Genomic DNA, 26,916 nt, shown 5'->3' on the forward strand with positions numbered 1-26,916 from the left:
CAAACCATCATGAATAATATGCCTTGTTCTATGTTTACAGGACTTTATTTCTCACCAAGTTGGATACAGTAAAATTTCCAGATTAACCATTAATTTGTGTGTGTGTGTATTCATGCAAACCTGTAGTTCTTAAAAGAATGACATTTAAAAAAAAAAAAAAGAATGACATTTAAAGTAGGAAATCTGCATTTCTGAAATACAATTGAGGAATAACAATGACGTGATCATGTTAAATCTTGAAGAAGCAGCAGAATCCACAAGTCAGTTGAGGAAGACAGCAATTAGTGAAAATCAGGAGTGATGCCGAAATGATTTCGGGTTAATTAAAACAGGGTTTGACCTAACCGCCCTAGGGACCTCCAGTTGCTGGTATGACCTGGGTCAGAAATTCCCCTTGGTAGCCTGGCTTGTCAATAAATAAGCCACAGTGCTTCTATCTGTATTTTCAAAACTAAAGCATGAGCCAGGCCTTCTGTGCTTTAAAATCAAAGCCACATTAACGAGTGCACAATCAAATGGAAGTCTATACTCACATCATCCATGGCAAATTGCATCATGGAGGTCCAATCAAATAAGCATTGAACAATACCTCAATTTCCACAGTGCTGTCTGTCTTTCAGGCCATGTCTTTATACTTTAGAAGCTGATTTCTTTTAAACACAGAGAGGAACTAAAGAGAAATCTATACAATCCATTAATAAATGAAATTAAATGAGCTGTTCCCTGAAGAAGGATTCAATATACATTTTCTGGGTGACTCTTTGGAACTAGTGTGCATGTTGATGAGTGCACATGCATTTTTATTAATATGCATTAGCTACATATTAATAGAAACATTAAACGGTATAATATAGTGCTTCAACTTTGAAGATGGGACGGTTTTGAGGTTTTTTCAATGTGTAGAATGTAAACCCCATACACAAAGCGAGGTAAGAAAAGTGAAATCGTTAAAAAAAAAAGAAGTAACTGGTTAATAATATTTTTTAAACTAAATTTCTTTATCTCATACTCCTCCAAAAAAAAGTCTGAGGATGCGTTTGTGGCTTGATGCAAGGGGCAAATTGGTAAAGCTGTCTCAGATGTGATGAGCAAGGGGACAGCCGCAGAACAAGATGTGGTTTGCTTTGATGGAGAACCAAACAGGACCACTGCTTGCGTGAAATACTGGACTGTACCTTATATTTTCAGTTGCTTGTGGATAGAAAACATCATGTAATTGGTAGGTGCACAGCAGACATGAGTGTATGCAGGAATGAATATTCTGAATACAGTAAGTCCCCTACATATGAACGAGTTCACTTCCAAGAGCGTCTTCATAAGTCCAATTTGTTCCTAAGTCCAACAAAGTTAGCCTAGGTATCCAACTAACACAATAGGCTATATACTACTGTACTGTAATAGGTTTATAATACTTTTCACACATAATAATACATAAAAAAACAAAAAATAAAGAAAACTTTTTTTTTTTTTTTTGTGGTACGCAGGCCTCTCACTGTTGTGGCCTCTCCCATTGTGGAGCACAGGCTCCGGACGCGCAGGCTCAGCGGCCATGGCTCACGGGCCCAGCCACTCCGCGGCATGTGGGATCTTCCCAGACCGGGGCACGAACCCGTGTCCCCTGCATCGGCAGGTGGACTCTCAACCACTGCACCACCAGGGAAGCCCAAGAAAACATTAAAAACTCTCACAGTACAGTACCTTGTAAAGTACAAGTCCAGTACAATAGCTGGCATACAGGGACTGGCATCGAGTGAACAGGCCAGAAGAGTTACTGACTGGAGGACAGAGAGGAGGTGGGAGATGGTAGAGCTGAAGGATCACCAGCAATAGGAGATGGAGGGGGACTTCCCTGGTGGCGCAGGGGTTAAGAATCCATCTGTCAATGCAGGACACACGGATTCGAGCCCTGGTCCGAGAAGATCCCACATGCTGCGGAGCAGCTAAGCCCGTGTGCCACAACTACTGAGCCAACGAGCCACAACTACCGAGCCTGAGCGTCTAGAGCCCGTGCTCCGCAACGAGAAGCCCGCGCACCGTAAGCAAGAGTAGACCCCGCTCGCCACAACTAGAGAAAACGCACGTGCAGCAAGGAAGATCCAACGCAGCCAAAAATAAACAAAATTAAATCTTAAAAAAAAAAAAGGAGACGGAGGGCAAGTTGCAATTTCACTCACGCCTGACGTTGATGGAACACACATTCGCATCTTTGAAAGTTCGAAACTTGAAGAAGGTTCATATGTAGGGGACTTACTGTAATACCACGAATTCATTGCTCATCAACACTGTCGACAACACAGACGGCACTGACCCTTGGGGGGTCTCCAGGATGCCTCCTCGTTTTAGCCCTGAGCATCCACTTCTGCCGTCCCTCTTAACCTAAGCCCCGGGCAGGACAAGAGTGAAGAGCCACCCTCCTCAGGCTACCTCGTAACCCCTGAGCCGCCTCCCATGCCCCCACCTGGGTACCTCTGGGACACCAAGACCACTGGCTGAGCAGCTGTTAACTATACCACCTATCTGTGATCTGCATGACCCTTGATGTTGAGACCTTTCACTTCCGGCAAGTGGATGTTTAAGTGATCAGACTGCGGCTACTGATTGGAGAAAAATCTCTTTTTTTAATATATATATGAGAAAATATGGTAAATCATAAGTAAAGATTAATAAAATCATGAAGAAAAATTCATTATTATTAAGCGTTACACTAAAGGCCTAAACACTGTCAAAGACTTCCAATATGTAATAATAAAAATAAACTATGTGTAACAGGTTTTTTGTGTATATTCTATATTCTTTTATTAAAGAGGATAAGTTTTTGACACGTATACTTTAAATAATTCTTTCCACAAATTTTCATTTGACTCTTACTGTTTCTGATTTTTTGACATTTTTATTTTTATTCAGTGAAGAGTGAAGATCGGGGATGTAGAGTTTTCTGTGAAGTCCACACGGTGAAAATTTTAGGGTTTGTGGGCTGCATGCAATCTGTGTTGCACATTCTTCTCTGTTTTGTTTCATTTTTCTCTCTTTTCTCTTTTTCTTCCTTTTGTCCTTTCTTGTTTTCTTTCTTTTCTTTTTTACCACCCTTTGGGCGTATGAAAACCATTCTTAGATTAGGCCACACCAAATCCACCTCCAGGTTAGAACAGGTCCACCTGCTGTAGTTTTCTAGCCCCTGGTATATACACTATCAGTTTAAAATAGTTACAGCTATTGTTTTAATCACTGGGCAGGTTTTAGAAAGATTAGCCCCCAATTTTTAAAAACTATCTATGTTTCTGTTGTTAGTATTTCTTATATATAGTTTTTGAATCTTTACTCCATCTGGATATTATGTTATGTATCATGAGGTGAGACATAACTTTGTTTTCAAAACAGCCAGCTGCCTCAATCCCATTTACTGGTCAATGTGACCTTTTCACACTGATGAAGATGCCACCTTTAACATATCTTAATTTCTTATCCATCTTTGGAAATACTTCTGGAAGTTACATGTGTACGTTTATCAGCTCCTGAACAATTAACTTACTGCTTTATGAGGGTCACTTTGCAACGCTTCTCAATACTTGTTAAGCCCCATTCATTGCTGCTTTTCAAAAATATTTCAACTTTGTCCTACACTTATTCTGTTTTTTGTTTTTTTTTTAATGTTATTTCATCATTTCTGTGCTCCAGGGCCCCTACCTTCTTCTAAATCTTTTGATTAGAGTTGCAGGAATTATATATCATCCATTATATAGAATCACATAAAGAAATGATAATTAAAATGAGAAGAGAATCTATTCTTACCCATTTTCACGCCCCTCATTAACAACTACTAAAATTTAGTAGTAACTTTAGTTTAAAATGTCTTCTCTTATAAACTAGGTTGAGCAACCACATAATATACAATGTACCTTTTGGGATTGCTCTACATTCACAAGTAGCCATATAATTAAAATTATTGATTAAATCTTGGAAAATGTATCCATAATAATTCATCATTATTCATTAATAAGAGTTTTTATGAGCTTTATGAAGTCCTAACATTTTTATATAAGCAGATTTTTGCTTAGCAGATGACTACTTAGGAAACAAATTATTAAATAAGATAACATCTTTTTTTAAAAAGCAGATGTTGATTTTTGAGATCATCAAAAGGTCTTCAAAATATCAAAGAAATCAGGGCAAGACTGCAGCAGAGTCTGGACTAATAGCTCAGACTTGACACATTCTGCTCATCACGTCAACATGCCTCATTCATTAGCCTTGTTTCCCAGAAGCGCATAACTTTTAGGTATCACAAAGCCATCACTTTGACATTATGGAATTTAGTCATCAATGATTAGGACTGTTCATAATGCTTGCGATCTCAAGCATACTCTCAATCCTTCTTCAAGCAGAAAACCAGTAGAAGGGAAGTAAAATGTAGACAACAGTATTAATACAATTAGTTAAGAGGAAAAAGGTAGTGAAATAGAAGATGTAGGATGTTACTGAGAGCATTCTTCCTTCTTTCAGAATACAGGTAATCACACACATGTATCCAAGACATCAAGTCTGGAGGACAGAGTAATCCTAGTAGCTTACTTGTCCAACTTACAGTTTAAGTGTCTGATTTTATAAATGAATGGTTAGGAAGGCTGGTTATTCTCAAACAACAGTTACACAATGGCATATCACCACCATACGATTTTCAACTGTAGGCATGATCATTTATTTTTAGCATTAAAGAGATCCTTTAAAAAATGTCCATCTAGGATATAGTGAATATGTCCTTCTCCAAATGGACGTATTCAACAATTGAAAATTGAGTTGAGCAGTTGTAAAGACATTTTACAATTGTGTCTGCCATATTTCAGGGATCTCATAAGAGACAGGTCACTCTGTATGATCAGAGGCTTTGGTTTCTTCATTTCTGAAATGACCTCATGGATAGGAGATTTCTAAAGGACTTCGGCATATAAACGTGCCCTAGCTGTTCAGATTAGTTGGGGTGGACCCAGCTATGTCCCCACAGATGCCTTGACTGCAGAATTCAGCTCCAACCATTTATTCCGTTAGCATAAATGAACTGCAAGAAAAATGTATTCTGTTTTGGCTCCGCAGATGGTTTAAACAGGTGCACTGTCTCATGGGTGGGCTTGGGTCTCTTGCTGTGGACTGCATGGGGCTCAGAGGTTACACCTCTGAGCAAGGTCCTGGAGGCCTGGCAAACCCTCAGCAGCCTTTCCAGGGAAAGGCCAGGAAAAAGAAAAAGGAATGCATTCTCTGTGAAATTTATGGACTGCAAAAGATAACTGCACCTGCATCTGTTTTCTGTTATTGAAAACACGTGAAAGCTATTGCTACGAAAGGAAAATTCAACTCTCTAGTTTCTAAAGCAAACCATTGCAGGAACCCCAAGGAAGTCTGGGATACATCAGACATGAACAATATCATCAGCTGACTGTGGAGGCGCTGCCATGGGGACCAGCATCTGACAGACACTTCAGTGCATCCTGAGGTTTGACCATGAGCTTGAGTAAGAAGACAGAAGTTAAAGTTCGAGCGGGAGCTGTACTCCACACAGATGACAGGGGTAAAAAGGATCCAAAATATTTCAGGCTTATCTATGAATCCATAAAAATCTCTCTTCACTTGATTTATTTTAGTCAAGGGTGGTTTTCCTAATTGGAAGTTTTATGATGTTCAACAGACGTGGCTTTTATGGCACAGTTCATGTTGATATGCAGGACTTAGCTAGGATTTAAATTCAGTCGTGGCCACAGAGAATGGACATGTGGATACAGGGTAGGGGAAGGGAAGGGTAGGACGAATTGGGAGATCAGGTTTGACATAAATACACTACCACGTGTAAAACAGATAGCTAGTGGGCACCTGCTGTATAGCACAGGGAGCTCAGCTCGGTGCTCTGTGGTGACCTAGATGGGTGGCATGGGGGTGGGGTGGGAGGGAGGTCCAAGAGGGAGGGGACATATGTATATGTATAGCTGATTCACTTCGTTGTACAGCAGAAACTAACACACCATTGTAAAGCAATTATACTCCAATGACAAAAAGTTTTAAAAAGTAAAAACAAACAAATAAAATAAAATCAGTCATGGCATTACAAATACTCAGCTGTACACATGCATTTTCCTGCACGGCCCAGTGTGGCTGGCACCTGCCCGTTGCAATCTCTACTTCTGATGAAGAGTAACTATGGTGCAACTCATCCCATCCTTGATGAGCCCTTTATGAAACTGTTAAGCCATTTTCAACAACAGCTTTGAGAACTTCCTATGAGCTGGGCGCTTTGCCTGGCACTTGAAATTCAAGGATGCATAAAATAGCATCCTTTCTTTCAAAATTCATGGTTCAGTAGATTAGTTGTTTCTATGCTTTTTTCTTACACTATTATTTACTGATTATATTTCTTACAGTGTTTCTAAGTTTGAGTTTATTACTGTCCACATCCATTTCTCCACTATGATTTTCTCATTAGTTGATCACCCCACAAAGGACACACTGGTTTCAACATATCCTTTGGCTTCTCCATATCTCTGTGAAGGAATGAACTGAGAGACTGGTGACTTTAGTTTCTCCTTAGATTGGCAACCGGGTTAATTTGGGCCCCTGGAAAGCCATTTAACCTCTCTGGGCCTCAGTTTCCTCATCTAAAACAACAGACTTGAGCAAGACAATCTCTATGGCCTCTTCTACTTCTAACTTTCTAGGATTCCTTGACTCTAGGTGGGCTCCTAACAGGCCTTATTACCTCCATGCTTCAGCTTTACAAACTAGACAGTAGTATGATGAACGTGTACCCAACATTTCACTGCCAATGATCGTGTATGAGCACGTGTAAGAACAGCTCTATTTCCTGATATTAAAAACTTATTTTGGGACTTCCCTGGTGGCGCAGTGGTTAAAAATCCCAGACATGGGTTCAAGCTCTGGTCCGGGAAAATCCCACATGCCGCAGAGCAACTAAACCCGTGTGCCACAACTACAGAGCCTGCGCTCCAGAGCCCACGAGCCACAACTACTGAGCCCACGAGCCACAACTACTGAGCCCATGCGCCACAACTAGCCCACGTGCCTAGAGCCCATGCTCCGCAACAAGAGAAGCCACTGCAATGAGAAGCCTGCATACCACAACGAAGAACCAACACAGCCAAAAATAAATAAAATAGATTTATAAAAAAAACAAAAACCCCCCTCATTTTTGTTGCTAACGTTTCCTACTCTTTCGTCCTAATGGAATAGTCTCCATATAACTTATGACATTTTTCAGAATTCCAAAGCCACCTTTATAAGAGTTGTTTTAAAAACATTCAAAGGAATATGACTTGATTCTTTTTTTAATAAAATTTTATTTATCTATCTATCTATCTATTTATTTATTTATGGCTGCATTGGGTCTTTGTTGCTGCGTGCGGCCTTTCTCTAGTTGTGGTGAGCAGGGGCTACTCTTCGTTGTGGTGCACAGGCTTCTCACTATGGTGGCTTCTCTTGTTGCGGAGCTCGGGCTCTAGGCGCATGGACTTCGGTAGTTGCAACACGAGGGCTCAGTAGTTGTGGCTTGCGGGCTCTAGAGCACAGGCTCAGTAGTTGTAGCACACGGGCTTAGTTGCTCTGTGGCATGTGGGATCTTCCTGGACCAGGGATTGAACCCGTGTCCCCTGCATTGGCAGGCAGACTCTTAACCACTGCAACACCAGGGAAGTCCTTGTCTTGACTCTTGAAGAAAATTTGAAGACATGATTCCCAAGACATTTTGGATTACTTGTGTATCACTGAAATAATTACATAACTTAAAGCTACCCTGCTATACACTGCTTGAGTCCAATTAATTGTCATTTTATGTACAATTTACTATTTTATATTTTATTAGCTTTTCATTAATTACATTGGAGTATAGTAATATAGTCATGTCTGATTGTGATCAGTTTTCTTATTCTCAAGTAACAGTGTTTTGCAAAATGTCTAGCATGGAGCAGCAAACACATTAAGTTTATCTTCAAAGAGACAACTATGAAGAAGACATCTGGTTCTATTTGTTAACGTAAATCTGTCAGGCAAACTGAGAAGTAGGTGTGGTTAAAAAATACTGTATGATCTCACTTAAATGTGGAACCTAAAATAGTCTAATTCATTAAAGCAGAGAGTGGAGTGGTGGTTGCCAGAGGCTGGGGGAGGGGGAGACAGGAAGTCATGCTCAGAGGGTACAAAGTTTCATCTGTACAAGATGAGAAGATTCTGGAGATTTACTATACAGCATAGTACCTATAGCTAACAGCACTCTAATGTATACTGAAATTTGCCAACAGCTACATCTTATGTTAAATATTCTTACCCCCCACACACACATACATAATAATAGGAGGGTGGGATTAAACTTTGGGAGGTGATGGGTATATCCAAGGCCTTCATGGTAGTGACAGTTTCACGGGTGTATGCTTATCCCCAAACTCACTGAGCTATATACATTAAATAAGCACAGCTTTTTACATGCCAATTATACCTCAATAAAGTGGCTTTAAAAATGTATAGGAAAGTATTCAAATCACTATTGAAAGCAGCACATATTGTAAAAAAAAAAAAAAAAAAAAAAAAAAGTCCAGGCTTTCCATTGGTTAAAGTTAAAAGTATTTTAGAAGTTAAGACTGTCTCTTATTTGAGTGTGTGCACTGGATATAAATTGTAATTTGGTAGGCTTTTTGGCATTATGCATCAAGTACCTAAAATATGAATATGTCTTTATTTGAAAATTTTACATTTGGACATTTATCCTAAGGACATTAAAGCTAAAAGGCTATAATAATTCCAAACTACCAAATAATTACCAGAAGAATACCAATATTAACAAACATCAACAAGCATCAAAAAAATTTGCCGACGTCTTAGTCAAAATAGGAATTATTAGCTAAAGAGAAAAATGTCCAGTAACAGAAAAATATGTAAGTAAAAACATAAGATGGTATATTATGCAATTATTAAATGTTTCACATGGGTATTATGATAATATAAAATGAAAACATAAATTAATAGACTTTGATAAACACAGCATACATACAAAGCAACAAATTAGTAAATACAGCAGGCCATATACCAGATAATGACTGTCAACAGCTAGCCAACTATATTTTTTCCAAAATTGCTTAGAAGTAATATAACATAACCACTTTAAATTCATTTCATTTAAAAACAGCAGTACCAGGGGCTTCCCTGGTGGCGCAGTAGTTGAGAGTCCGCCTGCCGATGCAGGGGACACGGGTTCGTGCCCCGGTCCGGGAGGATCCCACATGCCGCGGAGCGGCTACGCCCGTGAGCCATGGCTGCTGAGCCTGCGCATCCGGAGCCTGTGCTCCGCAACGGGAGAGGCCACAACAGTGAGGGGTCCGTGTACCGCAAAAAAAAAATAAAATAAAAAAATAAAAAATAATAAAAATAAAAACAGCAGTACCAAATCATGTGTATCTTTCCAACCTTCATTTATCTTTTAAGCATGGACAGGAATTTGTTCTGAAATCTACTCTCAGATTTCATAATATACCCTAGTGGATACCCTAGCACTAGGCCAACCTCTAGCTTTCTACTGCATTTATTTCTACCATTTACTCAGAAGATGCAGTTAAAACCGTCTAACAAGGTTCTGGCAAGTTCCTTGAATATCAACCATATGCCAGGTGGAGCCAGTTCATTTCACCCAATGGGTTGATGCATTACATAAATATGCAAAAGGTCTGGTTGTGAAATGGGGTGAACACAGGCAACGCCTGTGAGTTATTCCCTTTGGTCTTGGAAATGGAACTGTGGTTGTGAGCTTGGTGCTACCACAAAAGTGAGACTCTAAATCTCTCATCTGTCTGCAGGGGTCTTACCAGGCTCCAAGCCTAGATGCTCCGACCACAGAGAGGGAAACGTGGTGGCCCACCCTCTACCGTGGCAAAGGAAGTGATAAGAACAAGAGCACTCTGCTACTGAGGATGGACACTCGCCTAATACGCTCAGTCGTACGCTGAAACAGATACATTCGTGAGTACTCTGGTTCTAGTTTTCAAAATCACGTGCCTGTAATGTTTCTTCAAAATATTTTGAGGGGCAACCATCTCCAGTGTTATATAATTAAGCGAAAGCTTGAGTTATTTAATTAAATTTAAATTTTTTTTTCTTTTTTTTGGCCATGCTGTGTGGCATGTGGGATCTTAGGTCCCCAACTAGGGATCGAACCCGCACCCCTTGAATTGGAAGCACAGAGTCTTGACCACTGGACCACTAGGGAAGCCCCTTGTTTGAGTTATTTAAGTGAATGGTAACTTACACTCATAATCATATAGAGTGACATTCAGGTTACATCGTGCCAACTGCAAAATCATTGGCAGATTATGCTGTGTAGTCTCCCCAATGATGCAGTGACAATGACCTGGCTTTATCTTATTTTCACAGATGAGAGAAGGTGAGCTGGAGAGTTACATAAGAGGTTTCTACAATTTTGTGTTTTTCATAAAAACATTGAAAATATATTGCTTGTGTTTTTTTATATTAATCCACAAGTTCAATTAATAAGAATTAATTTTATGGGCAGAAGACTAAAATAGACATTTCTCCAAAGAAGACATAACGATGGCCAACCAGTAGGTGGTGAGATGTTCTATTGCTAATTATTAGAGAAATGCAAATCAAAACCACAATGACGCATCACGTCAACATCGGTCAGAATGGCCACTATTAAAAAGTCTACAAATAACAAATGACGAAGACGGCGTGAAGAAAAAGGAACCCTCTTACACTGCTGGTGGGAGTGTAAGTTGGTGTAGCCACTATAGAAAACAGTGTGGAGGTTCCTTAAAAAGCTAAAGATAGAACTACCATATGATCCAGCAATCCCACTCTTGGGCATATAACTGGAGAAAATTCTAACTCAAAAAGATACATGCACCCCTATGTTCATAGCAGCGCTATTTATAATAGCCAAGACATGGAAGCAACCTAAATTTCCATTGACAGATGAATGGATGAAGAAGATGTGACATATATATATATATATATATATATATATGTGCGTGTGTTTGTGTATATATATATATATATATATATACACACACAATGGAATACTACTCAGCCATAAAAAAGGAATGAAATAATGCCATCTGCAGCAACATGGATGGACCTAGAGAATATCATACTTAATGAAGTAAGTCAGACTGAGAGAGACAAATATTATATGATATCACTTACCCGTGGAATCTAAAAAATAATGCAAATGAGCTAATTTACAAAACAGAAATAGACTCACAAGCACAGAAAACAAACTCCTGGTTTACCAAAGGGGAAAGGGAAGGGGGAGGGATAAATTAGGCATATGGGATTAACGGCTACATACTACAATCCTATACATAAAACAGATAAGCAACAAGGAATTACTGTATAGCACAGGAAACTATATTCAATATTTCATAATAGCCTATAATGGGAAAGGTATGTATATAAATATATAACTGAATCACTTTGATGTACACCTGAAACTAACACAATATTATAAATCAACTATACTTCAATAAAATAAAATATTAAAAAAGATTAATTTCAAAAATAAAAAAAGAATTATGTAAAGAAAAGTTGGCCTTTGTACCTTTATCCCCCCACCCCAATTCCTGTCCCTCCAAAAATACACAACATGCCTAGCCTAGTACACATTATGTTTCTACACACATGGTGCAGGTATGATTGCCCTGAATGTATATATTTTCTAGTTTTTAAATTTACTGTACCGTGCTTAATTTACTGTACTATTTATTTTAAAATGTAAAAACATAATAAATAACTTTCTGTAAGCAACAGAGATTTATCACCTTCTTAGCAGCTCCTCATGCTGATGTATGATTTCTTTAACCAGCACGATAATGTTGGTCTCTTAGGAAGGTTACTATTAATACTTTTACAAAACAACACTGAAAAGAATATCTTGTCTATTTATCTGGTGTGACTGTGGTACAATTTTTGAAAAAATTTAATGGAACTCTTTATCCCAAGTATGCAAATTCAAAACTGGTATTCTCCCCTAATGCTCCTCCACTAATGCCTTGTCACTTTGCACTCCCGCTAATGGTGCATACAAATACCAATTTCCTATTTCCAATATTGCATATTACCTTTCTTTGCTGACTTTTTTCAAACCGATGGATTAAAATGTTATCCCTTCCAGGGGAGAGGTAAAATTGTCACTATATGCAGATGACATGATGCTATATAAAGAAAACCCTAAGGACTCCATGCAAAAACTACTAGATCTAATCAGTGAACCCAGGAAAGTAGCAGGATACCAGCTTAACACTCAGAAATCGGTTGCATTCCTTCACACTAACAATGAAATACCAGAAAGGGAATGTAAAAAAACAATACCTTTTAAAATGGCACCAAAAAAAAATACCTAGGCATAAACCTGACCAAGGAGGTGAAAGACTTATTTGCTGAGAACTATAAAACATTAATAAAGGAAATAAAAGAGGATTCAAAGAAATGGAAAGATATCCCATGCTCTTGGATTGGAAAAATTAATACTGTTAAAATGGCAATACCACCCAAAGCAATCTACAGATTTAATATGATCCCTATCAAATTACCCATGACATTTGTCACAGAACTAGATCAAATAATACAAAAATTTATATGGAACTATAAAAGACCCAGAATTCCTAGAGCAATACTGAGGGAAAAAAAAGAAAAACAAAGTCTGGCACAACTCTCCCAGACTTCAGACAATACTACAAAGCTACAGTAATCAAAACAGTTTGGTATTGGTATAAAAACAGGTATATGGATCAGTGGAACAGAACAGAGAGCCCAGAAATAAACCCACATACTTACGGTCAATTAATCTTCAACAAAGGAGGCAAAAATATAAAATGGGAAAAAGTCTCTTCAGCAAGTGGTGCTGGGAAAGTTGGATAGCCACATGTAAATCAGTGAAGTTAGAACACACTCTCACACCATGCACAAAAATAAACTCAAAATGGCTTAAAGACTTAAACGTAAGACATGACACCATAAAACTCCTAGAAGAGAGCACAGGCAAAACATTCTCTGATAGAAATCATACAAATGTTTTCTTAGGTCAGTCTCCCAAGGCAATAGAAATAAAAACAAAAATAAACAAATGGGACCTCATCAAACTTACAAGCTTTTGCACAGCAAAGGAAACCATAAAAAAAGAAACAAAACAGACAGAAAAACAAAACAAAATGAAAAGACAACCTACAGAATGGGAGAAAATATTTGCAAATGATGCAACAGACAAGGGCTTAATCTCCAAAATACACAAACAGCTCATACAACTCAACAACAAAAAAATAACCCACTTGAAAAATGGGTAGAAGACCTTAATAGACATTTCTCCAAAGAAGACATACAGACGGCCAGTGGGCACATGAAAAGATGCTCAACATCACTAATTATCAGAGAAACACAAATCAAAACTACAATGAGGTATCACCTCACACCAGTCAGAATGGCCATCATCAAAAAGTCTACAAATAACAGATGCTGGAGAGGGTGTGAAGAAAAGGGAACCCCCCTACACTGTTGGTGGGAATGTAAGTTGGTACAGCCATTATGGAAAACAGTATGGAGGTTCCTCAGAAAACTAAAAATAGAATAACCATATGATCCAGCAATCCCACTCCTGGGAATATACCTGGACAAATGTGTAATTCAAAAAGATACGTGCACCCCCATGTTTATAGCAGCACTGTTCACAATAGCCAAAAGATGGCAACAACCTAAATGTTCATCAACAGATGAATGGATAAAGAAGATGTGATACATATATATAATGGACTATTACTCAGCCATAAAAAGGAATGAAATATTACCATTTGCAGCAACATGGATGCAACCAGAGATTATCATACTAAGTGAAGTAAGTCAGAAAGAGAAAGACAAATACCGTATGATATCACTTACATGTGGAATCTATAATATGACACAAATGAACCTATCTACAAAACAGAAACAGACTCATGGCCATAGAGAACAGACTTGTAGGTGCCAAGGGGGAGAAGCGGGGGAGGGAGAGGGATGGACTGGGAGTTTTGGGTTGGTATGTGCAAACTATTACATTTAGAATGGATAAACAACAAGGTCCTAATGTAGAGCACAGAGAACTATACTCAATATCCTGTGATAAACCATCATGGAATACAAAAAAAAAGAATGTGTATATGTGTATAACTGAGTCACTTCGCTGTGCAGCAGAAATTGGCACACATTGTAAATCAGCTATACTTTAATAAAAAAATGTTCATCTCTTTTTTATTCTAATGTGTTTTTTTAAGTGTAAGCATTTCTTCAATAACCACTCTATATGCAATTCATAATTCTGAAAATGGTCTGTAATATCCCTTGGTTCTTTTTCCCACTGGGTTTGCCTTTTTCCTATGGATCTTAACACCTTCTGTATAATTATGTGGGTCAGAATGTTATAGTGGTAATTATCATCTGCCTTCCATGTCCCTTTATGCTTATGCAATTGTAAGGGGTAGGGAAATTGATGAATTTTAAAATACTTATACTCTACCTGAAATACAATAATTTGAATTTACAGAAAAATTGGTGAAAATTTCAAAGACTCTTATCAAAATACAGTTCCCCAAATCTCAGATGGAGACACACAGTTATCATGAGAAGTAAGGACTGCCTAGTGTCCTATCTAAGCAATGGATAGTCATCCATTCATAATGCTAAACAAATTCAGTAATACACAGTTGTAAACTAATAAAAAAGAAGTAGCCAAACTGTTTTCAGATAATTTGTAGTCAGCCACCTTTTCCCACTCTCTAAACTAACAGTGGTGGTATTATAAGAAATGGGCATTGTTGAGGATAAATTTTAAGATATGGAAGAAATGAAATTCATACGTGAGTCTCAAAGGCATGCTTACATTAGTGACAGCTAACCTCTGCATGACATAGTTTGCAAAATGCTTTAACACTTCTTCAACTTGCATGAATCTAAAAAAATCTTAGTTGCTGTCACCCTGTAATATTAATCAAGAGAAAATATTTTCTATGCCAAGAAAATTTTCTTAATGTCATCTGGCATTTCTGGGGTCCCTCGCTTAGTTTATCAGCTATTGAGAAGCAACTTGTACATATATTTTTCATGGAAGAGCAAGAAAATATATTTTGCTGTGATGACAGAAGTCACCGCCCACAACTCTGTTATTTTATGGGCATAGCATAGGTTCATAGTCCCAGACACCCATCTGAACACAGCATAGAGGCATGCAGCCATCCACGGTTGTCTGAGACCAAAAGCCTTTCCATTTTTTCCAATTCATTTAAACTGAGTAACAGAAAACTCCAAGCCAACAAATCTGGAACAGTGATTTAATGCACCCAGATAGGCTCCATGCTTTGACATACATCTTCATGCAGGAAAATAATAAAACAAGTCAACCTGGAGTTATGGGCGTTGACTTTCAATCATTTGGCTTGTTCTGAATGTGTTGCAGAATCTCCCTGAATAAACACTTTGGGTGGAATCAGTCATTTCTTCAAAAATATTCCCCACCATCACCCGTCACAAACCAGACTAAATGTGCTATTCGCTTACAAACCACAGAACCTACATCCGTATGCTACCTACCACATGCCAACTGTTTCCCAACGCAGCATTACAACTCATGAGCAATGCTTTGCTGCTTCCCGTGGTGCCTAGGACAGTTGGAATGGGCTAGAACTGACCAGGGCCAAGTGGACAGTTTGACTTTGGCCCAGGTCACTTACTGATGTCTGTTTTCCATCTGTCCCAGGAACGAGTTATTTCTGCCTTGCTGCAAACACGTGAAAATGCACGGTGAGAATTCTTTTGATGCTGCGGAATGGAAACGCCATCAGTGTAGCACGTGCACATGCGCACACACACACACTTACACACAGGTATTTAAATGTACTAAGAAATTTCATGGGGATCCAGCAAAACCTGGACCCCAGTACTTAGGAAACTCAGGCACCTCATGAAATGTGCACTCACCATGTGTCTCCATCATTCACACCTCAGCTTTCGGAGAGACCTGCTCTATTTCTTCCAGATTGGAAACTTTCACACAGTCTACGTGGACCCAGCAAGACCCTACTTACTCAGTCTCACCATGGTCCAACCTTCAAGTCACATGCCAAATCCTAGAGACCTGTTTTTCAGTATGACAGGAAAATTATGACAATGCTGAAAGACTTGCCCCAGAACACGCCATTATGGTTTTATGACAAGAATATGAATACAAAACAACATTTATTCCAGGGAAAAAGAGGTCAATCTCTTTATCCCATAAGGCACTTAATTGAGACGTAATGGGTGTAAAGAATTCCTCTCCTTTTTTTAAACAAAAATGTTTATTTATTTATTTGGCTGCGCCGGGTCTTAGTTGCAGCATGCAGGATCTTCGTTGCCGCACATGGGATCTTCTAGTTGTGGCCGGTGGGATCTAGTTCTCTGACCAGGGATCCAACCTGGGCCCCCTGCATTCGGAGTGCGGAATGTTAACCACTGGACAGCCAGGGAAGTCCCCATAATTCCTCTTCTTGATTGGAACAGGGAAGAAGGACTTGTTTGAGGGAGTGGGGGACTGACTATTTTATTCTCCAGGTACCCAGCACGTTTACATTTCTGTATCGCGAGATATACAGTTGTAAGATGCTAGCAAATTGAGGTTGGCTCTCTCCCCGTGAAGAAGGCATCTCGTACCTTTCAAGTCGCGAGCTGGTTTCTTCCTTTTCCGTACTCAAGTTAACTCACTTATTCTCAGTATTAGTCACCTATTTTGCTCGCACAAACCTCGCCTCCCCAGTGACACTTCTAGAATAGATTATTTTCTTACAATTTAGCTACTTTGACTTGAACTGTGAATACTATGACTTATTTTCCTTGCTCTCCAAGTAACCAATTTGTACAGAAAGATGTTTTTAGAAATTTAAACTAACCAATCCTCAAGAGTGCCTCAACATTCTACCCGCCAGAGAGAGGGACAGAATATGCTGGAGGTGCATATCTGCACATATTGGATCTTCTTACACACTTACCTAACAATATACAGTATTATTTACACCTTCTCACAGCATCTTTCATGTTCTAGTATTACCCTTAAGTGCTAGATGCTATTCCACTGGATGAATGTACGACAAGTGACTTAATAATTTTCTATTGTGAACAACTATGGGTTCACTTTTTGCTTTATAAAAATAAATACCTGGATTTGTGTATCTGTATGGTTAAATTCATTCATATTTTCTAGATCTTTGTTTACTTTCCCAAATATCTTCACAAACTAGCTCATTTGAAGTAAATCACATTATCAAGGAGTATATACACTTTAAAAATGAACATATAGTGGGGCTTCCCTGGTGGCGCAGTGGTTGAGGGTCTGCCTGCCAATGCAGGGGACATGGGTTTGAGCCCTGGTCTGGGAAGATCCCACATGTCGCAGAGCAACTAGCCCCGTGAGCCACAATTACTGAGCCTGCGCGTCTGGAGCCTGTGCTCCACAACAAGAGAGGCCGCGATAGTGAGAGGCCCGCGCACCGCGATGAGGAGTGGCCCCCACTTGCCGCAACTAGAGAAAGCCCTCGCACAGAAATGAAGACGCAACACAGCCATAAATAAATAAAGAAAATTTTTTAAAAAGGCAAAATTCCTTAAAAAAATGAACATATAGTGAACATATATAATGTAAGTTTGAGTATATTCATAAATTTATAATACCACCAAATTGTATAAAGGTTTCCATTTTCAGCCCTGCCCCCCTTTTTTTTATTGGAGTATAGTTGCTTTACAATGTTGCGTTTCTGCTCTACAGCAAAGTGAACAAGCTATACGTATACATACATCCCCTCCGTTTTGGATTTCCTTCCCATTTAGGTCACCACAGAGCACTGAGTAGAGTTCCTTGTGCTATACAGTAGGTTCTTATTATCTATTTTTTACATAGCCCTTTTAAAAAAAAAAAAACATGATATTACTACTTTGTTAAATCTTTGCCAAAATAATAGGAAAAAAAGTAAAATCTTTCAAAATTATTTTTTGGCAGGGGGGATAGCAGTGAGGTTTGATTATTTTATATGTTTATTGGCTATTTTTTGTCTTATTCTGGAAATTGCCTGTTCACGTCTTTATTCTTTTTTTTTTTTTTTTTTTTTTGCGGTACACGGGCCTCTCACTGTTGTGGCCTCTCCCGTTGCAGAGCACAGGCTCCGGACGCACAGGCTCAGCGGCCATGGCTCACGGGCCCAGCCGCTCCGCGGCATGTGGGATCCTTCCGGACCGGGGCACGAACCCGTGTCCCCTGCATCGGCAGGCGGACTCTCAACCACTGCGCCACCAGGGAAGCCCAAGATATCAGTTTTTTGCTTATTGATGTATGACCATTTCTTTTCAGGTAACTGTGTCATTTGAATTTTTATGTAGTGCATTTTGCATACAGAATAAATAAAACATCACGTTTTTCCTTTACACTTTCATTTCTAATTGTCATACCTGAGAATATGTTCCTTGACAGAACACTGCGGAAGTCACCCATGGTTTTGGTTTTTTTTTTTTTTTTTTTTTGGTTTTTCTGGTAGTGTTAAAGTTTTGTTTACTACATGTAATTTTTGAAAATCTATCTATAATGCATTTCGTCGTGTGGCGTGAGATAGGCATCCAGTTTTCATTAGAATAATCAATCTTTCCAGGAGAGATGTGGAATGCCAGCTTCATGAACTACTGCTTCCATTGTTACCATACCCTTGTTTTTGTTACTTGTCTATTCTAGCATGTGTTTATTATTGTTTTTATTTTATAGTCCTCTATGTTCCAATGCCCCATCATCTCTCTCTTCGGTATTTTTCTGGCTGGTCTTTCACTCCAGATGGATTTTAGAAGTCAACAAAGGGAATCTGGCTGGGGTTGTTTTGAATTTTTGTAAAATAATTTAGGGCATATGAACATTTCTACAGTATTGAGGCGTCTCAGGGACAACTTATGCCTCCAGTTTCCGAAGCACTTTAATCTTCTTTAGCTTTATGGATTTCTTCATATTTTTCATTCATAGTACTTTTAAGTAAGTTTACTCCTGGGAATGTAATTATTTTGCTTGCTACTATGAATGCAGTATTTCTAATGCATTTTTTTTAGTGTTATTTGGATATAGAAAACCTTTTTATATAAGTACCTTTCCTAAGTGAATTCTTTTTTTTTTTTTTCCTAATCCTTTTCAAACTTTTCTTTAAGGTTTTTAGTGACTAGCACTTTTATGAGACGGTTTAAACATTCTGGTGATAACAGAACACTTCTCGTAATCTGATTGTGCTTGGAAAGGCTTCTATTCTTTGGCTGCCTCGCCTGAGGCTGAGATTAGTTTAGTTCTCTCCCAGATTAAGAAAGGAGTAAGCACTTTTTTTTTTTTTTTGTGGTATGTGAGCCTCTCATTGTTGTGGTCTCTCGCGTTGCGAAGCACAGGCTCCGGACGCGCAGGCTCAGCAGCCATGGCTCACGGGCCCAGCTGCTCCGCAGCACGTGGGATCTTCCCGGACCTGGGCACGAACCCGTGTCCCCTGCATCGGCAGGCGGACTCTCAACCACTGCGCCACCAGGGAAGCCCAGCACTTTTGATTTAACTAAGGAATCTGATTAAAATGAATGTCTTTTTCAGATGTGTGTTTTTATGCAGTAGGGAGGGAATCTCATTGTTTTAACTTTGTCATCGTGACCATTCTCATCAATGGGTTTACTCATGTTATCGTAGGCTGATCCTTAGATTTCTGGCATGTAACACTGTCATGATATGCTCTTTATTGTGAAGTACAGATAGGTTCATTCCTTCCTGTATTCATTCATTCATTCAACCTGTATTTGACCACTTCAAATTAATATATGTACTACAATGTAATGAACGGAACGGAATGGAATGCAGTTCCAGAGTGTGCAAGGAGGACACAGAGTAATACAATGGGGTGGTGTGTGACTACCTTAGTCACGGAACCCAGGGCCCCATCTCTCTGAAAAGGTGACAATTTCAGCAGGTGAGTAATGAGGAAGATCCAACTTTGACCTAATATGAGCTCTTTGAGTGGGGAATGGGTTTGGCCTCTTCAATGCACAAAAGGAATGCCACTTGGGTGGTGGATTAATGACTGGTATTGAATTTGCTGTAAAACTAATGAATCTTTGGAAGGCCCCTTCTCTTCTAAGGCCCTGCGCCTAAATTCAGATTTTTAGTTTTATATTCTTTTTAAAAATAATTTAAGCTTTACGTCTCACAACATCTTTATCTGTGTCTGCTAATGACAGAAGGATAATGATAAAAGATGTGGCCTGTTCAACTTCTGGCCAAGTTACGCTAAGAAATATAGACTTTCCTTTAGGGATAATGGAAGATTTATAAACAAGGGAGTTGCTTGACCTGATATACATAATCTACATATGTATATATGTTACATATACTATATATATTAGACTTTGTTTTTAGAGGACTTTTAGGTTCACAGCAAAATGGAGAGGAAGGCACAGAGAGTTCCCATACGCCCCCTGCCCCCCACGTACGCACAGCCTCCCCCATTGTCCACACCCCCCTCCAGAGGGTACATCTGCTACAGCCGATGAACCCGTACTGATACATCATCATCACCCGAATCTGTAGTTTACATTAGGGTTCACCCTTAGTGGTGTACAGTCCACAGGTTTGGACAAAGGCACAATGGCATGTGTCCACCGTTACAGCGTCATACAGAGTCATCTCCCTGCCCTGAAGTGCCTCTGTGCTCCGCCTGTTCCTCCCTCCCTCCTCCCCAATTTATAGTTTCAAAACAACATTCTGCTTCTTGGGCAGATAATGTACTAGACAAAGGGAACACTGGAAAAAAGGAAACGAGTTTCTACGAGGCACAATTTTGTTTGGCTCTTTGCATTAATATTTTCAAAGTGAAACTAATCTAACTTTGGTCAGACTTGGCACTTGTAATATCTTTCAAAAGGTCTTTGCTCCAAAACAAGTCTGTACCTATGTAAAATCTTTGGCATTACGGTATTCAAGAGAATAATTTAATCTCCTTTTTATTGTTTAGCCATCAGCAGACCAAAACAATCCAGACAATGGTTACTGCTCAGGTAACTGTTCAGGAGGTGGAAGAATCAAACTACAGATAGGCCATGGTCACCAAAGAAAGCAGACCATCTTCTACAGCTGTGTTCTTATGGCCCTGAAGGACAGTTACGTTGGGGCCTCACACAGCCCTTCCTTCTCTAGATGTGGCTATTTTGTGTGTTCTCATGACACCTATGTATGCTTCCTGTAGCATCATAACATGCTTATACACACACACACACACAGAGTCAACCCTCATTATTCATGGTACTAGTGTTCCATACATCACCACAAATACTGAATTAGCAAATATTGAACCATTGCTCCTAGAGGAAATACAGGGTTACGTGCCTATAAGTCTCTGGTCACATTTTCATCCACTGCCCATATATAACTTTGTTTTATATGTGTTTTACGTGTGTTTCTGTTTAAAGACACCTTATTGAATATATATTGCAGATACGCTAACGTTGAAAGCATGTCCACCCGCACTATAAGTCAACCCTGAATGAAGCTTTTCCAACACCTATTTTTCTCTATAAGACACGTCACAAACTTCTTACACTGAGGAACACTACCTCAGTACTTCAGCACCACACCCAAGGTCATTTTAGGCAGCAAAATCATCAACCAAAAGGACAAACGTGCAAACAACTGTTTAGACCATGTAAAGGACACCTGTTTATAGTAGGAAAGCTGAAAAAGGCAGAGCCCTGACCTCAGCTAGGTACATGGGCGGCACTGAATTAAACATTTTTACCACTGTGCACGTCCATGGATAACTGCAAACACGCTGCAAGTATTGATTTGGGTTGCAAATAATTTAAGGAAGACAGCCTGCAAATACGGAATCTACAAGAAATGAGACTCAACTGTGCATCTCTTCTGCAACAGACTGTGAGCTTTCGGAGGGCGGGATGCAGACACGACTCATCCTGTTCCAATGAAAACAGCATTGTGTCTAACCCCGGCTCATCCATAGACTGTTGTTTTCAAACTTTAAAAAGTTATAGCATTCTTTTTTTTTTTTAACCTGAAACCCCAGTAAAACGTAAACTTGATAAAAGTGGGCTTTCTCTGCTTGACTTTTGTCCTTCTCCTTGCCCTTTTGGGAGGGTAACATGAACTGAACAAGCTGTTATTACAAGCAGGCACCAACACTCTAGAAATCATGCTTTTCAGATTCTAGAATCTTAGCTCAGTGCGTTTTTCCTTACCCAAAGCCGACTCACTCCTCAAGTGCAATTCCAGTGAAAGACCATGATACCTCCTCTCCCAGAAAACGAGAGATGAAAAGACCACGTATGATTCCTAGTTACGTGTCATTCCCGAGCTGTTTGCAGTGTGAAAATGTCTAATATACAACAGCTGGCACCCCCGGAATGAACACTTCACCACAAACTCTAAGTTGTCCAGTTGAGATTGCAAATGTCCCTTTTCCCATCGGGAATTAATTAATTAATTCCAGCCTCCTGGAAGTAATTAATCTCTGCTCTGTGTGGAGTCCTGTTACGGAGATGTGAGGCCCCAAGATCAGTTAAGACGCCTGATTTAAAGGAAACTGCACAAAAACCTGCTACTGACATAACCATCTATGTAGGAGGACTTCTGGGGCTCTTTCAATGCATTTTTGTCTTATAACTCAGCCCTCTGTGAAGCTCTAGGGGGACGGCGCTTAAACACTTGAGGTTCGATCATGTAAAAAGGAGCAAAATTAGACCTAAATCTATGTCAACACCAACACGATGAAGTTTTCAGCAGACTTCATATCTGGTTCTGGCAGAGGATCGGGGTGACGTAGCTGACGACTCACACGTCTGCCAGCCCTGCTTTTCTTTGCCTACGACGGCTGTGTTAGGAAGTGTTCCCACAGATCCAACAGCTCCAGAAGCTGTCTGTGGGCACATGGCCCCTTTCACAAGCCCAACGTTCTGGAAGATACACGACCTAAAAGCGAGACTCCAGGAGAGACAATGGCCAACCTGCTCCCTCGTCCCATTACCTGGAAACCCACGTGAGGAAGCATCTAGAGTTTTCTGGCGTGAAATTCTAGGAATCGGTGTGTATTAGCGATACGTCCCCAAGATGACTGTTCAGAGTGAGCGAGGGCCAAGCACACTGATGGGGGAAGGATGGGAGGGTTAGAAGATCCAGGCTGTGAGGAGAGGCAGGGTTATGCTCCAAACCATTACTGCTGGTTCCGATCGGAGCCCTCAGTGTGAGCAGGGGACCTGGCTGGCATCTGAGACCTGGGCCTAGAGCCAGTTTGATGGGCCGCTGCAGACCCTCAGGCACCTGTAACAAGACCAGTTCCAAATCCCGACTACGGGTAGCACAGGGCTGTGAAAATGCCCCTGGGCACAATCAGGATCCAGGCATCAAGGTGAGGCTGACCTCCCTGCTAAGACCGAGCTGTAGAGTAGGTCAAAGGACGCATACGTCTACTGCATGTGTGGTTCACTCCTTCCCCAGGTGTGTGTTATTTTCCTTTATTTCCCATCCAGGGGAAATAAACTGACTTCCTGGAACAGCACCTAGATAGTTCCTATTCCAGACTCAGAATAAACGCTGTTTGATCTAGAAGGATTCTAACACTCACACAATAACCAAAGACTGCTATATTTTTGGCACTGTTGTAGTGCATTTGGACGAAGATACAGTCTTCCTAAGAATAAACACTGATGAGATGTTTGCCCACTCTGTATGCATCATCATGTCAGCCTCAGTTGGCAATAATATTTTCACGGAGCGAAAAATCATTACATACACTAAAAATGTCAGTCCAGAAACAGGACAATCAGGACCTTTCGTACTCTTCATTCACTTTCTAGTCTTAAGCAATTCATGGTGGCAGAAGAGTATGTAAGACATTTACCATATCAATTTTTTTCTCTTTCAAATTCAACTAAGCTTACCATGTAACATGGCTAGAAGGAACAAAAGTAGAACTATTAACTTTGTTTTTAAGAATTTTCGTTTTTACAATTCAAGTTTGTTTTCATTTCTAAATGAGACCCCAAATTTTTTTCATTGAAGAACCCTAAATTGTCCAACATTTAATTAGAGGCCTAAGTCTCTAGCATTGTAGATTATTTTTTAAAATGCTCTATCTTGAAAACAATAGGTTAACTGCAATGTTTTTTTATTTCTTGTTTTGTTTTGTATTTTGTCCATCTCAAAGGTTAGACCATGGCTAATTTTGCCAGAAAAGCATGTTGTGCTAGTAAATCTCTAGATAAATCTGTCTTTGTTCTTGTCAGGAAGCAAAAAGAGCTATCACACATACTTAAGCACTCTAAAATGTGTTTCAGGAGGTCAAATGCATTCTGAGTTGTGATTTTTCTTCGATGATACAAATTTTCCTTTGCTATTTTAACAGGATAGCAGTTAGTAATGGAAAATGGTATAGAGTGGGGTTTTTTCAATTTTTAAAGGATTTGGTTAACTGACTTTGATTAAAATAATTCAATCAAGTGATAAACACACATGAATTAAATCTACACAGAAGAAAAGCCAATGAAAACTGCAAAGCTTAAGACAAAGAAATTAAAATCTAATAAAACATTTTAAACTGTTTCTCCTGTATTAAGTAGGTTGGAAGAGAAAACATGATGTGATGGGAAGAAACTCAGCTGGAAATGGAGCTGGAAAACTGAGACCTCAGTCCCCAGGGTAACATCACTGAGTTTGGCCACCTCAGAGCTTCACTGCCTACATCTGTGTGATTAAGGAACTGGCTTAGATGACTTGGTCTTGACACAGAAATCTTCACTTACCTCCTTCTGACTTCAGTTCAAGTGTCGCTCTCAAGAAAAATGACTCGCTGATCCCCAAGTCTACATGAGTTACTCCTTCATGTCAGGTAACAGATACATAACTCACCTTTTAAAAATTGTCTGCTTAACATTTGTCTTTACCAAGTGAATACACATTCCATGAGGGAGGAAATAGGAAGTCTGTTTGGAATTCTGTTTTGTTCACTATTTTTTCCCCAGTGTTTAACCCAATCCTTGGCACATGGTAGACAGTTGACAAATATTCATTGTAGGACTCCCCTGGTGGCACAGTGGTGAAGAATCCGCCTGCCAATGCAGGGGACGCGGGTTCGAGCCCTGGTCCGGGAAGAGCCCACATGCCGCGGAGCAACTAAGCCTGTACGCCACAACTACTGAACCTGCGCTCTACAGCCTGCGAGCCACAAGTACTGGGCCCTCGTTCCTAGAGCCCGTGCTCTGCAACAAGAGAAGCCACCGCAATGAGAAGCCCGTGCACCACACCGAAGAGTAGCGCCCGCTCGCCACAACTAGAGAAAGCTCGTGCGCAGCAACGAAGACCCAACGCGGCCAAAAATAAATAAATAACTTTAAAAAAATTCACTGTAAAAGGGATTAAGTGAATTAATGAACACTAACTGTTTGAAACAGCCCTTCCCTTTTCATGTTGAGGAAACAATTTATGCAACACTTTTCCAGATAATCAACCACATATTTTTTTAATCCCTTTTTGGAGCGCTACCTATGTATCCATTATTTTGAGATACCAATAACCCTCAGCATTTAGCTTCTTAAATTTGGACATACATATACTTTTTTATCATGAGCATATTCCCATTGTGTTACTTGTCATTTGAAATGCCAAAAGGGAGGAGCAAGACTTTTTTTAAATCTCAGACTGTTGTGTTTTCTTTTCTTTTTCCCAGCCTTGAAACACTGTTGAACTGTACCTGGTGGGAGGATGAACGCAATTTACACTCTCTCTCATTTTCCCAGTTGATACTATTAGTGCTTCTATCGACAACCCATGCTGTCTACCTCCCAGGCTATGTGTGCCAGAATTATAATGATAATGATGAGGAACCTTTTTTTTTTGAAAGCGCCATATGTAACAGTTGGTGACTGAACGTGTCTCCACCCACCCTCCATTTGTATGTTGACATCCTAACCCCCATGTGATGTTGTTAGGTCCTTTGGGAGGTGATGAGGTCGTGAGGGTGTCACCCTCCTGATGGGATTAGTGCCCATAAAAGACACGACACCCCAGAGAGCCCCCTCATACCTTCTACCGTGTGAGGACACAGTAAGAAGACGGCCATCTATGAACCAGGAAGCATGTACTCACCAGACACCGAATCTGCTGGCACCTTGATCCTGGACTTCCAGCTTCCAGAACTGTGAGAAAGAAATGTCTGTTGTTTATAAGCCACCCAGAGTACGGTATTCTATTGTACAGCCTGAACGGACTAAGACAACAACATGGTATTACCATTCAGAATACCGTAGCCCTCGCGTATACTCTTTGGACTGATGCAAAATACGATGAATAACCTCCTAAAATGTAGAATGTTATGGGGCTTAGGGACAAAATGAAAACATTGACAGAAGATCATTCATTCCTATCTTGGTCATTAGTGAAAGTTCATTCTCAGTTGTTCACACTGACAATATTCTGTAACGTCAAGACGAAGTGACTGTATTAAAAAACCAAATTGCTAGGCAACCAAATTACAACTACCTTCCTGAAGAATAATTTAAAATGTCAAATGGTAATTTAGCCACAGCCGAACTGGAACAATCAGTTCTCAATGGCCATTTCAGCCTTTCTAGGAACTGAAATGATTCAAGTCATTGACGCTTTCATTGGCTTTTTGGGATATTCATATTCGGAGGTCGGAATTTTAACCATCACTGTTAGAAAGCTTCTTTCTCTAGCTTTATACAAAGTCCTGACATTGGTCTGGAACCCTGGGAACCTGCTTTCTATTAATCTCTCTTCCTTTTGGTCCACGCTAACTCATATTGGAAGTGAGAGTATATGACAGAATAAACCACACTTGA

The sequence above is a fragment of the Mesoplodon bidens genome (genome assembly GCF_964165515.1).
Source record: "Mesoplodon bidens genome assembly, chromosome: X".
Classification (NCBI taxonomy): domain Eukaryota; kingdom Metazoa; phylum Chordata; class Mammalia; order Artiodactyla; family Ziphiidae; genus Mesoplodon; species Mesoplodon bidens.